The sequence below is a fragment of the Pongo abelii genome, chromosome 18 (assembly GCF_028885655.2).
Source record: "Pongo abelii isolate AG06213 chromosome 18, NHGRI_mPonAbe1-v2.0_pri, whole genome shotgun sequence".
Classification (NCBI taxonomy): domain Eukaryota; kingdom Metazoa; phylum Chordata; class Mammalia; order Primates; family Hominidae; genus Pongo; species Pongo abelii.
The window spans coordinates 83,134,953-83,148,283 of NC_072003.2; the positions used below are offsets into that span (position 1 = coordinate 83,134,953).

Sequence of the window (13,331 nt, forward strand, 5' to 3'; positions counted from 1 at the left end):
CTTTTGTTTGTTCAGTATTTTCCAAACAGGCAAAAATGGAAGAAAAATCAAAACATCACTGTTGGCTGGGCACGGTGGCTCACGCCTGTAATTCCGGCACTTTGGGAGGCCAAGGCGGGCAGATCACGAGATCAGGAGATCAAGATCATCCTGGCTAACACGGTGAAACCCCATCTCTACTAAAAATACAAAAAAATTAGCCGAGCGTAATGGCCGGCACCTGTAGTCCCAGCTACTCAGGAGACTGAGGCAGGGGAATGGCGTGAACCCGGGAGGCGGAGCTTGTAGTGAGCGAAGATGGCGCCACTGCACTCCAGCCTGGGCGACAGAGCAAGACTATGTCTCAAAAAAAAAAACAAAAAAAAAATCGCTGTCCTTTTTTGGCCTTCTATAAGTCAAGAGTATTCTGAAGACTATCAAGGGAGGGGTGTTTGGTTTGTGCCTTGTTTTGTTCTGTTTTAGCAGCCTTGGAAATCATGGATACCTCCCTTCCTTGAAGTTATCTTTCTCATGTATAACAACTGTATTGATTTATGAGATATAATTCACATACTACACAATTCACCCATTTAAAATATACAATTCAGTGGCTTTTAGTATAGTCACAGAGTTGTGCAACCATCACCGCCATCAATTTTAGAACATTTTCAACACCCTAAAGAGAAGCCACATCCCCCTTAACCATTACATGTCTCCTTCCCACTGCTCTAGTGACCACTAATGAGCTTTCTGTCTCTGTGGGTTTGCCTAGTACGGACATTTCATCGGAATGAAATCATCTAACATGTGATATCCTTAAAGGTTTCATAGCAGAAAGACATCTACGTGGGAAGGGACATGCTGAGTGTTTACAGAAAAGACACATTCATCATTTTATTTTATTTTCCCAACTTTATAAAAGTTTTCAAACATGCGGAAATGTTGAAAGAATTTTGTAGCAAACACCCTTTGCCCCATCACCAAGATTCTCCCAGCACATCTTCTTCTGCTTGCTTTATTTAGTGCACGCCTATCCACCTGTTCCAGAGATCACCACTGCAGCAGTGGGTTCTCAAAGGAGAACCTTCCAACCTTCCCGTGTTGAGAAAGAAAAATACTCAGTTTTACTAAATAAAATATCAACATTGGAGATTTCATAAGCCGAGAATGTTAGTGCATCAACATTAGAAGCCCTAAAAGATAAAATTGCATTCAAAGGCCAAAAAAGTCATAGACTAAGCTCTCCAGGAAAGGCCTGTAGGTTCAGGACAGGAGGACTGTGGACCAAACAGGTTTAGGAATGACAAATCCCTTGACAGAACTGGCTGACAACTTTGCTCACCAGTCAGAACAGGGCAGCCCAGGGAGCGAACAGGGGGATTGGCAGGGAGGGCAGCCATTCCCGCCTGTTGCTAATGGGCTAACTTCTCAAAGGAGCTTCTGGGATTCAAGGGTTTAAGTATCAAGTTTGACTGATGCATTTGGAGGGAAGAATTGAAAACTGCCTGAGGGAAGGTGCTTTGCTTTTTCTTTTGTGAGGCAAAAGCTTTTGAAAACTGTGACTGTACAAAGAGCCACAGCTCCTCTGAGGAGTCTGTTATGAGGCAACACATACTCAGATGTGGACAGCAGTGAGCACGGTGCCTGGAAAGGGGGAACAGCACCGCCGGCAGGCTTCGGAGCCACACACCACATCTCTGTCTCAGAGTCTATCCTCGACGACAGGGTTTAAGTCCTTGATGTGCACACTGGGCCCCTGGAGAGAAGGCGCCTGTTCTTACAGGCTGACCCCACAAGCCTGTGAGCCGTAAGTGGTGTGATTCGCTAAGGGTTGAATGGCACTGGCTATGTGTGTATGTGTATGTGTGCGTGTGTGTGTGTGTGTGTTGTGAAGACACATTTAATTTGAGTCCCTATGAAGCGAGGAGAAAAGATCTTGATGAACAACAGTTCAATAACTCCTGCCAGTATGTGCAATGTAATTCTTTTTAGTTAGTGAATTAGGCTTGATAGGAACTACATTAAAGCTTCTGTTGGAACAGGAATTCAAAATGCTCATCTTTGTAATTTACCCACTCAGTCACCAGTGTTTACCAAGTGCCAGTGGATGCCTGAGGAGAAGAGAAAGCAAATATAAATAAGCGTGTCTCTCGGCCTTCAAAGCGCTGTGCCCAGCAGGAAGGAAAGCACACAATTACGACATGCCGTTTTTATTGTATATATGTTTATGTATTTGGTTGGGCCATGGGAAATTGCTGATGTGATGGGTTTTGACCAGAGAAATGGCAACTGTGTGGTTCAACCTCATATTTAGATAGTATTGTCTTAGCTCAGGCTGCCATAACCGAATACCACGGACTGGGCAGCTTAAATACAGACATGTATTTCTCACAGTTCTGGAGGCTGGAAGTCCAAGATCGTGGTTCTAGCTGGTTCAGTCTCTGGGGAGGGCTCTCTTTCTGGCTTGCAGACAGCCACCTTCTTGCTGTGTCATCATGTAGCCTCATTTCCTTGGGGCATGTGCCTGGAGGGTGGGGATTAGGGAGCATACAGGATCTCCTTTTATAAGGATCCTCATCCTATCAGATCAGAGCTCCATCCTCATGACCTCATGTAACCTTAACTTCCTAAGGAGAGGCCCATCTCCAAATACTGCCACAATGGGGGTTAGGGTTGTATCAACATACAAATTTGGGGGGAACAGAAACAAACATTCAATTCACAAATATAAAGTGGATATATTATTTATGTGCATATACATCATATACTGTTATATATCATAGATAAGACATGAATATTATACATATGTGTATGTATACATAGTAAATATACCATCTATAGTAATAAGGTTTCACAAAAAAAGAAAAAATGGAAATGTAGAGATATAAACGAAATCATCTTTGTATTACTAGTTTTTTTGTTGACAAAAAAATTCTTATTTGCAAAAGAAATATAGGCTCATGGTAAAAATTTTAGCAACTGAGATAAGCAAAACTAAGAAAGATGTAACTCCCACTAGCCAGATACCACTACTGCTAAGACCCAGGCCAGACAGCGAGGCATCAGTGTTAAGAGCATGGGTGCTATGGTTGGACAACTCCATCACTTACTAGCTGTGTGTCCTGGAGACAGCTACTTAGTCCCTCGCCACCTCTGTTTCTTCATCTATATAATGGGCCAGTAATCCCACCCACATGAAGTTATTGTGAGACTTATATTAGCTGACCCATGTAAAGTGCTTGGAAAGTCCCTGGCACAAAGCAAGTGCTCAATAAATATTATCTGTGACTCTATTATTATCATCATCATGATCATAATTATTATTGCAACTGCTACTAGCATTCCCTTCCAAGGTATTTTCTCTGCCAGCAGCAGCAAATAGGTTTGGGATTATATGTCAAGCCCTGTGAATAAGAAGGGTTTGGCACACAGGGCTTCATACAAAGAGGGGTTTTGAAGCTGACCTGGCCATTGCCAAGTCATTACCGTGTTTGTGAGAAGGGGGCAGCAAGCCTGCCACATGTTTGCATGTGGACCCTCACGGTGCTATATGCATACCTACCTACTATAAAGATTTACTTCATATATGTTGTCATCTTGTCATGTTGTGTTCATCATGGCTTTTAATGTCTACGTAGCATTCCATTATCACTTTTGATCAACAGTTACCTGATTGCTTTTTTATTTTTCTATAGTAAGCATTGAAGGAGAAAATATAATTTTGCTAAATATTTCAGCCAAATAAGTTTGAGCTATGCTTTATTCTAAGGCCCTCTCTCAGATCTTCACAATGCAAATCTGAGTATTAAAGGCTCTGAGAATTCTTGTGCAAAGGGGGACCTCATTTGACATTATTAACCCGGCATTCCCCAGTTTTGGAATAGCTATTTCTTTAAGCTAAATAATTAGAGGAAGAATTTCTGGATCAAAGAATATGTATAGTTCCAAGAGATTTTCATTTATTTCCCTCTAGAATGTTGTTTTAGGAACTGACAAACTTGGAGATACCTCCTTCTGGGCTAAACTGTGACTTTTTAAAATCACAATTCGATGAAAAGTTCAAGACACTAAAATATACGGTGATATTCTTTTAAAAAATTCATGCAGTTGAACCGGGTACAAAGAATCACCTGGGTTTTTTGTTTGTTTTTGTTTTGTTTTCGTTTTTTTGTTTTGTTTTGTTTTGTGTTTTGTTTTTTGTTTTTTTTTGGTTTTTTTTTTTTTTTGAGCTTTTAGATTCAGGGGGTCCATGGGCAGGTTTATTACCTGGGTATATTGCGTGTTGCTGAAGTTTGGGGTATGAGTGATCCCATCACCCAGACAATGTGCATAATACCCGATAGTTTTCAACCCTTACACCCCTTCCATGCTCCCCCTTATAGTAGTCCCTAATATCTATTGCTCCCATCTTTGTGTCTGTGTGTACTCAATGTTTAGCTCCCACTTAGAACTGAAAACATGCAGTATTTGGTTTTCTGTCCCTGTGCTAATTCGCTTAGGATAATGGCCTCCAGCTGCATCCATGTTGCTGCAAAGAACACAATTTCATCCTTTTTCATGGCTGCATGGTATTCCATCGTATACACGTACTGCATTTTCTTTATCCATTCCACCATTGATGAGCACCTGGATTGGTTCCTTGTGCTTGCTATTGTGCATTGTGCTGTGATAAACATACAAGTGCATATGTCTTTTTGGCAAAACAATTTATCTTCTTTTGGATAAATACCCAGTAATAGGATTGCTGAGTCAAATGGTAGTTCTGTTCTAAGTTCTTTGAGAAATCTCCAAACTGCTTTGGACGGGGCTGAACTGATTTACATTCACACCAACAGTGTATAAGAGTTCCCTTTTCTCTGTAACCTAGCCAGCATCTGTTATTTTTTGACTTTTTAATAATAGCTATTCTGACTGGTGTGAGATGGTATCTCATTGTGGTTTTGATTTGCATTTCTCTGAGGGTTAGTGATGTGGAGCATTTCTTCATATGTTTGTTGACCGCACATATGTGTTCTTTTGAAAAGTGTCCGTTCATGTCTTTGACCATTTTTTAATGGGGTTGTTGTTTGCTTGTTGAATTGTTAAAGTTACTTATAGATCCTGGATCTTAGACCTTTCTTGGATGCATAATTTGTGAATATTTCTTTGCATTCTATAGGTTGTCTGTTTATTCTGTTGATAGTTTCTTTGCCAATTTTTCTTTTTGGTGCAATTGCTTTTGGGGACTTCATCATAAATTCTTTGCCAAGGTCAATGTCCAGAATGCTATTTCCTAGGTTTTTTTCAGCTGGATTCTTTTCTCGTCTTCTGGCAAGTCAGTTTAGAAGAGGTTGATTTATTCAGAAAGTATCCATTTTCTTTTTCTAGACTTCAGACAGGAAAACGTAAAATGAGCAAAATTCTTGTATATAAACTAGCTCAAAGGTTTGTGGAAGCTTTAAATGCTGCATGACAGGTAGCAGGTAGTCGATAAATGCCAGTTGTGAATATTGCTTTTCAGATTAAATAACAAGGCTGAAAGTAAATGTTTTGGACATGCTAGCTATTCTTCATACATCCAACCTAAAGGTAATCTTCCTGGTTTATTTATTTATTCAAATAATATTGAAAAATTCACACTATGAGCCGGGTCCTAACTAGCCCTGAGGATAGCAGTGAATGAGACAGTGTGGAGTTTCCATTCTAGTGGGAAGACTGGCAGTGAGCAAGCCAATGAATGTCTGATCACACAACCGGTGTGATTACAGCTTACAGCTCTTGCCCATGGGAGAGTCAACAGCATAATGGGATGGAGAGTAACTGGAGAAGGCTACCTTAGATGGGCTGGTTAGGAGGGAGATGACGTGTGATCTGAAGAGTGATAATGAACCAGCCAAGGAGAGAGGTGAGGGGGAGAAACCAACAGCTAACGCAAAGGCTGGGAGGATGGGAGAGCCTGGCTAGCTTTGGACTGGGGAACAGGGTGACTTGATGGTGGGAAGTGAGCAGGGGTCAGTCCCCAAAGCCACAAAGGGTTTGAAGCCTGAAAGGGACATGATGTACATTTTTTAAATCTCACTCTCCTGTTCTGTGAGCAACAGAATAGAGGACCCGGAGACTGCAGTAGGATTCTGTTTCTACACTAGTGCTAATGTAGAACCTCCTACATCCAGAAAGATGATAGCACAGCTGAGCCACATTCTTCCTGGCAACTGATGTTCCCACGTGTAGAAACACCTGGCATCCTTGTACAGAGGGAGGCTTGCAGGCCCAGGATACATCTCAACCGCCTTCCTAATCTTGGTACTTGACACCCCTGACCTCACGAGGGGCACCAAACCCAACTGCTTCCTGCAGGGATTCAGCTGCGCTTGTCATCACAGAGCCTTGAAATCCCTGGGGATATCAACTCCTTGGAATTCCAGGCTGCTCTTCCACTTGTTCCTGACACGTTGACTTTTCTGCCCATTCACTCACCCGTCTTTAACCAAGGCCTGTATGGCCAGACATGTGGCCACCCACTGCCTACATGAAGAGAGAAAGACAAAGTCTATCCCTGGGAGCTCACCATCTTGTGTGAAAATTACATCAGATAGTAAATGCCTTGGTGAAGACACGCATCCCAAGGGCAGGAAGCTCCCCACCTTGATCACTGCAAACTCCCCAGTCCCTAACAGAGTACTGGGAAGATAGAAGATGGTCAAAGCGTATGTACTGAATGAACACTGGAAATCAGTACACAGGGCTGGGAATGTGTGATTCTGAGCACTCCGTGGTGGAAATAACCCTCCAGCTCCTTCACAGAACAGCCAGCAGCATCACCTATTATGGCGATGGTGCCTCCAGATGATGATCCGTGAGCGCACACTGGACTTGTGCTCCTGGGTGAGCTCTCTCCGTGTGAAACCCAGATGCTTCTGTCTCCCAGGGACCCTGCAGCTCTCCTGGTAGCCTGGCCTCCATCAGGAATGCAGTCTCTGTAGATGGCTGTCTATCAGGATGCCACTGGAGAGGGAGGTCCAGTCATCACCTAAGCTAAGCACAGCGGCCTCTAAGAACCTCCTTGCTTGGCAGCTGGCCAGACCACATTCGCTGACCTTCAAGGCATAATGCGAGGCTCAGCCATCTATCTCACTGTGGTCCCTGCGGCAGCTGGCTTCATTTATTGACTTCTTGAAAGCGCCAATATCCCTGCTCAGCTTGGTCTGAGCTGGACTCAGAGACCCAGGTGCCAGGGCAAAGGCCATGGTGTGTCGATTAATCACCCAATAAAAATAAACTCTGAGAACAAACACAGAGGGGTGATTACCTTTCCCATTCTGGTCTTCTGACATCCCGGTTTGCTCTCCCAGTGAGCATGTTTCTTCGAGATAAACCACCCTGGGAAACTGAGCACCTGTCCAGACACCACCATGCCTTGGCATAAGTGGACAAAAGTGGAACGTGACCTGCAAGCAGTGCAGCCCGAGACTTAGGCAGAGAGCCCCCTGCCCCAGGTTGCGTGCTGCGGAGGGCCTTATCAGAAACTCTGAAGCGGAGCACCAGACTATTTTATTCTGCTTTTTGCTCTTGTAATAAAGTGTTATTAGTGTTTAGTCACCAGATTAAACCCCAAAGTCTTGCCTCCCCTCCTGTGACCATCCATGTACTCCAAATCATGAACCAAAAAACAGGGACCACCAACAGCCCTTACCAAAAGAAGACTGGAAGCATAAAAAAGCAACTTACCATGAATCAATTTAAAGCAAAGACCAAAGTGTGACTCAAAACTGAAAAAAATATATATATTTGGTTAAGATGTAATTGTTACCGAAGCACCAGGGGTTTGGTCTGGGTCCTGCTGTTCACCGCACTGAAAGCCAATCACTGAGACAACAAGACAAAAGCCACGGAAGAAGGCTTTAATCGGGTGCTGCTGCAGCCAAGGAAATGGGAGGTCAGTCTCAAATCCATCTCTGAAATGAGGGGTTAATACACCAGAGAGGAAATGTAACCATGTTTGGGAAAACAGGGATTAAAGCGGGGCAAGGAAGAGAAGTTGGTCAATAGGAAGCAGGTGGTCCTTTAGGCAATCCTGATGGATGAGGTGTCTGGCTCCTCATTATCCAGAGGCAGTGGTCTGGTAAGTTTCAGCTCCTTGATTTTATCTGGGAGACTTGATGGTTGGCTTCTTGAGAAAGGAACTCAGATAAGACAATTGTAACTTTCTCAAGTTTTAAGTCTGGAACGGATCATTTCTGTGGTTATTCAAAAAAAAAAAAACATAAGCATCAGTTCTATGGGACAATTTGATCACTTTATTTTGGAGAAAAAAATGATGAACAGAAGTTTGTTTATAAGTTTAACCCCAATAATAGGCTAGTCTCAGAGTGAACACAGATGAACCAAGAATTGCTTTGCTTTTGACATAATTTTTACAACATCCCTTGACAGTACATGCCAAACTTCACCTTGTGCTCAGCTTATGCCACGCATTTATAAAGAGGTTGTCTTTCCTAACCATTCAAGGGCTTTGTCCATTTCCCAAAGGACCTCTCCTTAGTCCTTTGCCAGTCAAATCACTCTTTTGAAGCAGTTATAAATCCACTGTCCTTTCTCTTCTTCAATCATTGATTCCCTTCTCTCCATTGCATTTTCACTTGTCATGGATTTACTTATGATTCCTTTTTTTCTTCTTTTATTGCTTTACTTGTAGTTGGCAAATAATAATTGTATATATTTATGAGGCATAATGTGATGCTTTGGCCTTTGTATACATAGAAACTTTGATCAACATCTCCCCCTTCCTCAGCCCTCTCCCTGCTGCCATGAATTTGACTCTTTTAGATTCCACAGATACATGAAATAATAAAGTATGTGTCTTTCTGGGCTTGGCTTATTTCACTTAGTGTAATTCTTATACTCTGAGTATCCTCCTAGAACCCTACATCTTTTGTGAGATTGACAGTCATACTTTGTGCTGGACTGGTACATCTTTGGGATGGTTTGTCACTGGGAGATAACTCAGGAGGTTGCTGACCAGGTAGATACCAGGAGTAAGCGGGATATTTGGCTGCAAGACAGAGATATAGGCCTGATTGGGAGTTCGTTCATGATGTTGTAAATGGAATACTGGGGTGACGAGCAGTCCTTGTGGGTCTTGTTCATATTTGTATATTCAGGCCTACCAATGCAGGGAAAAAAGGATAAAACACACGGAATGAAAAGAGTGTGAACAAATGGATGAAGAGCCTCACACCAAGGAAAGCTTACGTTGCTACCAACTGGTACTGAACTCCAAGTCATCCTGTTCTTTTCCAAGCGCAGTTTCTACTGCTTAGAAAAAGCCACCCAATCTGGATACGTGGACGTAGCAAATTTAACCCTAAACCTAGACTACCTATAGGATCAGGCTGGATCAGTCATTAATAATGATAATGATAATTAATCATGAAAGCTATCTTGTGGTTGCACCTTAAAGCATCTGTGTGATGCTTTTACCCACACTAACAGTGTTCAATCCTGTTTTCATCTAGGATTGATTAGTGTGTTTCTGGATTTCAGAAATCGGATAGCTTCTGAAGTCTCAGCCTGTTAATATGGTAACTAAATATGTTAAGGTCCTAGTCTCTCAATGTTTAATTACTATTTAATTTTTTATTTCCTAATTTACTCAATGTGTATGATATTGTTAGATCTGTGGCTTTATACCCTGAATCTCTTTGTCCGTATTTCTCTGTATTGCTTGGCAGTCAATTTGGTCAAAAGCAACAATGAAATGACCCTTACGAAGTGTCAAATGTCCCTTTATATGAGATATAAATGTCTTTGCAAAGACACTTATAAAGTTGTGAAGACGTTGTTTCCTTACTCTAATAGCTGCTGCGTTCACGTAGGTTTCAAAAATGGGGTGGGGGAGGGCAGTGGCAGTGAGCGCCTAGGGGAAACTATGTCAGTCATCCCTGGAAATAAATTTGCAAAACGGACTAGCAAGCCCTGACTAGGAAAAGCCCAGCCACAGCAAAATCTCATTGCAGGCATAAAAAGGTCCTATTGCAGCAGTTGGGAGACCTTTGGTCAATTCTAACAAAGAATTAATGGCCTCGAACAAGACTCCAGGTATGACCTTTGCCAGGAGAAACTAGGAGCAGACTTGCTTGCCTGGAACAGGTGGTGAGAAGTTTTCAGAGAAGATGTGTGCAGTCCCTGGCAAGTAGCCGGTGCCCAGGAAATGTCAGTTCCATTGTTTGCCAGGCAAGGCTCGGTGCACGTGGGGCTCACACACAAAGGAAGAGGTTAGAGAGTCCGCAGAAAAGGGTGGGAGCTCAAAACAGTGGTTCTCAGGCGTTTGTCTGCAGGCACGCCGGTAATTCATGCTGACCATACCCACAATCAGTGGCACCTAGCTGTGGCCCCACCCCTTTCCTGCCCACTATTGAAAGTGACTGCATGGCAAAGAGTGCCTATTTCCTAGACTAAATCATTCTCAGACTTAAGTTATTGCTGAGCACTGTTAGACACGAGTTCCTTGATATCTACGTCACAACTGAATAGTTTATCTCGGTGGTAAGTCTCGAAGTTTGACTTCGAAGTTATTAAGAGCCTTCCAATAAAAGAACAGTTTAAGCTAATATTGTTTCATCATTGATAGTGATGAAGATATTAAATTCACACACATGTGCTGTATAATTTTAAGCTTTTCTCAAATGTGTATGATTTTTATAAACAGAAATATAATTTTAAGAAAGTTTTATATCTCTCTTAAGATAGATATAAGGGTTCTTTTTTTTTTTTTAGGAAATATTGCCATCCTGTAAATTCCAGTCCTATGTTCCTGAGTTATTCCCCACTAAGGAAAGCCCAGCTGTGGGACATAGACCTGGGTTCCAGCTCAGAGTTTAAATCATTATTCTCAGAATGGTGGTTCTCAAACTTTGGTGAATCAGAGCCACCTGGAAAACATGTTAAAAATGGAAAGGTCCCATCATATCATCAACAGCCCTGATCGTTCTGATACACACCCAAATTGGAGAACCAGTGGCACAAACAAATGCCCAACCCTCGTGGGCTATTCACAAGGCAAACAAAAATCAAGCTATGCTTGGGAGGCAGAGATCCACATTGGAACCACACTTCTGCTGCTCGAAAGCTGCATGACTCGGGCAAGCTCCTAGACCACTCTGAGCCTTTGTTTTCTCATCTGTAAAATAAGGTGGCAATATCTACCTCCCAGGTTGATGAGGCAATGGCAGACAGTAATGTATATGAATACATACATCGTACGCCACCTCCTCAGTGATCAATGAATGTGTGCTTCCAGTTGTAGATACAACAGCAGAAAGTAAATGCTGAAAAATAGGAAAACACTCACAACGCATGATTTACGATGTGAGGGAGCCTGCTGGCATGGCCCTTGTCATGACAGTAATTAAATAACCATTTGTGTAATTACTAATTTATGTCTTGTCTCCCTGCTGGAGTGTAAGTTCCAAAAACTGGGGGGAATACACTGCTGTCTTGCCAACACCAAGCTCGGTGCCTGGCATGTAACAGACACCCAGCAAATGTTTATTCCAAATGAGCGAGTGAACAGTACGTCCCATGAAAAACCTGTGTGTGTATATGTATACATCGATACATAGGCTGGAAGCCTCTAGACAAAAATGTTAATAGTGCTTATCTCTGGAAGTGGATTAGGGTGATTTTAACTTTTTTCTTTTTTTCTCCTCTGTATTGTCTGAATTTTCTGCAATTAACACAGAGGACCAAACCAGTGTTTCGTTGGGTAAATGCAAGTGGAGCTGAAGCCACCAGCTACCACTGTGCCTACAAGAGCATGTTTTCTTGTGATTCCAGCTTCCTTGGGGGTTTCAATATGTAGTCTCTAGAATTAAAAGGGTTTTGGGCCGGGCGTGGTGGCTCAGGCCTGTAATCCCAGCACTTTGGGAGGCCAAGGCGGGTGGATCACAATGTCAGGAGTTTGAGACCAGCCTGGCCAACATAGTGAAACCCTGTCTCTACTAAACATACAAAAATTAGCCAGGCATGGTGGTGTGTGCCTATAGTCCCAGCTACTCGGGAGGCTGAGGCAGGAGAATCGCTTGAACCCGGGAGGCGGAGGTTGCGGTGAGCCGAGATCGCGCCACTGCACTACAGCCTGGGCAACAAAGTGAGACTCCGTCTAAAAAAAAAAAAAAAAAAATAGGTTTTAGGAGAAACAGAGAAATAGGAATTTAGTGATTTCTGAAGATAAATAGAATTTATTCTTAATCACCATTTCCTTGTCCTGATCATGGACTATGCAAAAAAGAGCTCACACAGCAGGCCTGAGACTGCTGTCCCTAGCAAGGCCTGCCTGCAAGGTTGACCTCAGCTGGTATGTAGAATCTTGGATGTGGGGAGGGCTCCCACTCTCTTAACTGATAAGAGTGACTCACTGTACCTAAACTGCTTGTGCAAACAAGTGTGGTTTATGCTGAATTTCTGCTTTCCCTCTGGGAGTCAAGAATTTTGCTAATGCTGGGTGGAGGGTGCCTATGTGACCAGCCCCCAATAAAAAAACCCGGGGTATTGAGTCTTTGGTGAGCTTCCCTGATGGAGAACATTTCACGTATGTTGTCACAACTTGCTGCTAGAATTAAGCACGTCCGGTGTGACCCCACTGGGAGCGGACCCCTGCAAGCTGGTACCTGGTTTCCCCGGGATGTTGCCCCATGTACCTTTTTTCTGTGCTGTTTTCCCTGCATATTTTCACTGTAATAAGTTTTGACCATTGAATATGACGATATGCTGTGTTCTGTGGGCCTTCCTGGCAAATCACTGAACCTGGGAGTGGTCTTCAGGACTCCCAGCACACAAACCCACCTAACTAAGCCCCCGTTGACAGCATGTATCAGATCCAAGGCAACTAAAGGGATGGGAATGTCTGGAACAGCATAGAAGTGGGAGTTTGGCTGGGGCAAGAGAGACAGATGGCTCTTTTGAGAGACCTGCCTATGGGGGAGTGATGAATGAGCACTTTAGGATGAAGCGCCTTTAGAATTCTGGGTCACTCAGCACATGGGTCAACCAATGCGTGTTAAAGAAGGTTTGTACTCTCATTCGCTCCCTCATGCATGCATTCAACAACTGAGTACCTACCTACTCAGTGTGTGCTGGCCACTCTTCTAGAATCTAGGCATGAAGGGTTGAGTAAGATAGATGAGGTCACTGCACCTAGGATCTCACGTTCTAAGTTGTAGGGCTGGCCGGGGAAGGAGGCAGACTTTAGACGGACCATCCAGAGTGGCTTCTCTAGGGAACACAGAAGCCTTGGTGTTGGAGCTGAGATCCTACAAAGCATAAGACACACATGAGAAAATCTAAGAGGCAAGTAGAAAGGTGTTGAGACCAGC

At 43.1% G+C, this 13,331-nt stretch overlaps 1 protein-coding gene and 1 long non-coding RNA gene across 3 annotated transcripts in view; one reads left to right on the plus strand and one right to left on the minus strand.

Moving 5' to 3' along the window:
- The window catches only part of CDH13 (cadherin 13), a gene marked incomplete at its 5' end in the record, with an annotated part of 1,173,335 nt that overhangs the window by 1,105,507 nt on the left and 54,497 nt on the right, over window positions 1-13,331 (plus strand).
- The window catches only part of LOC134760411 (uncharacterized), a 55,075-nt gene that overhangs the window by 10,268 nt on the left and 31,476 nt on the right, over window positions 1-13,331 (minus strand). For both annotated transcript variants that reach the window (XR_010137800.1, XR_010137799.1), the window contains exon 2: window positions 2,372-2,503. This is a non-coding gene — a long non-coding RNA (uncharacterized LOC134760411). The remainder of the gene's footprint in view (window positions 1-2,371; window positions 2,504-13,331) is intronic.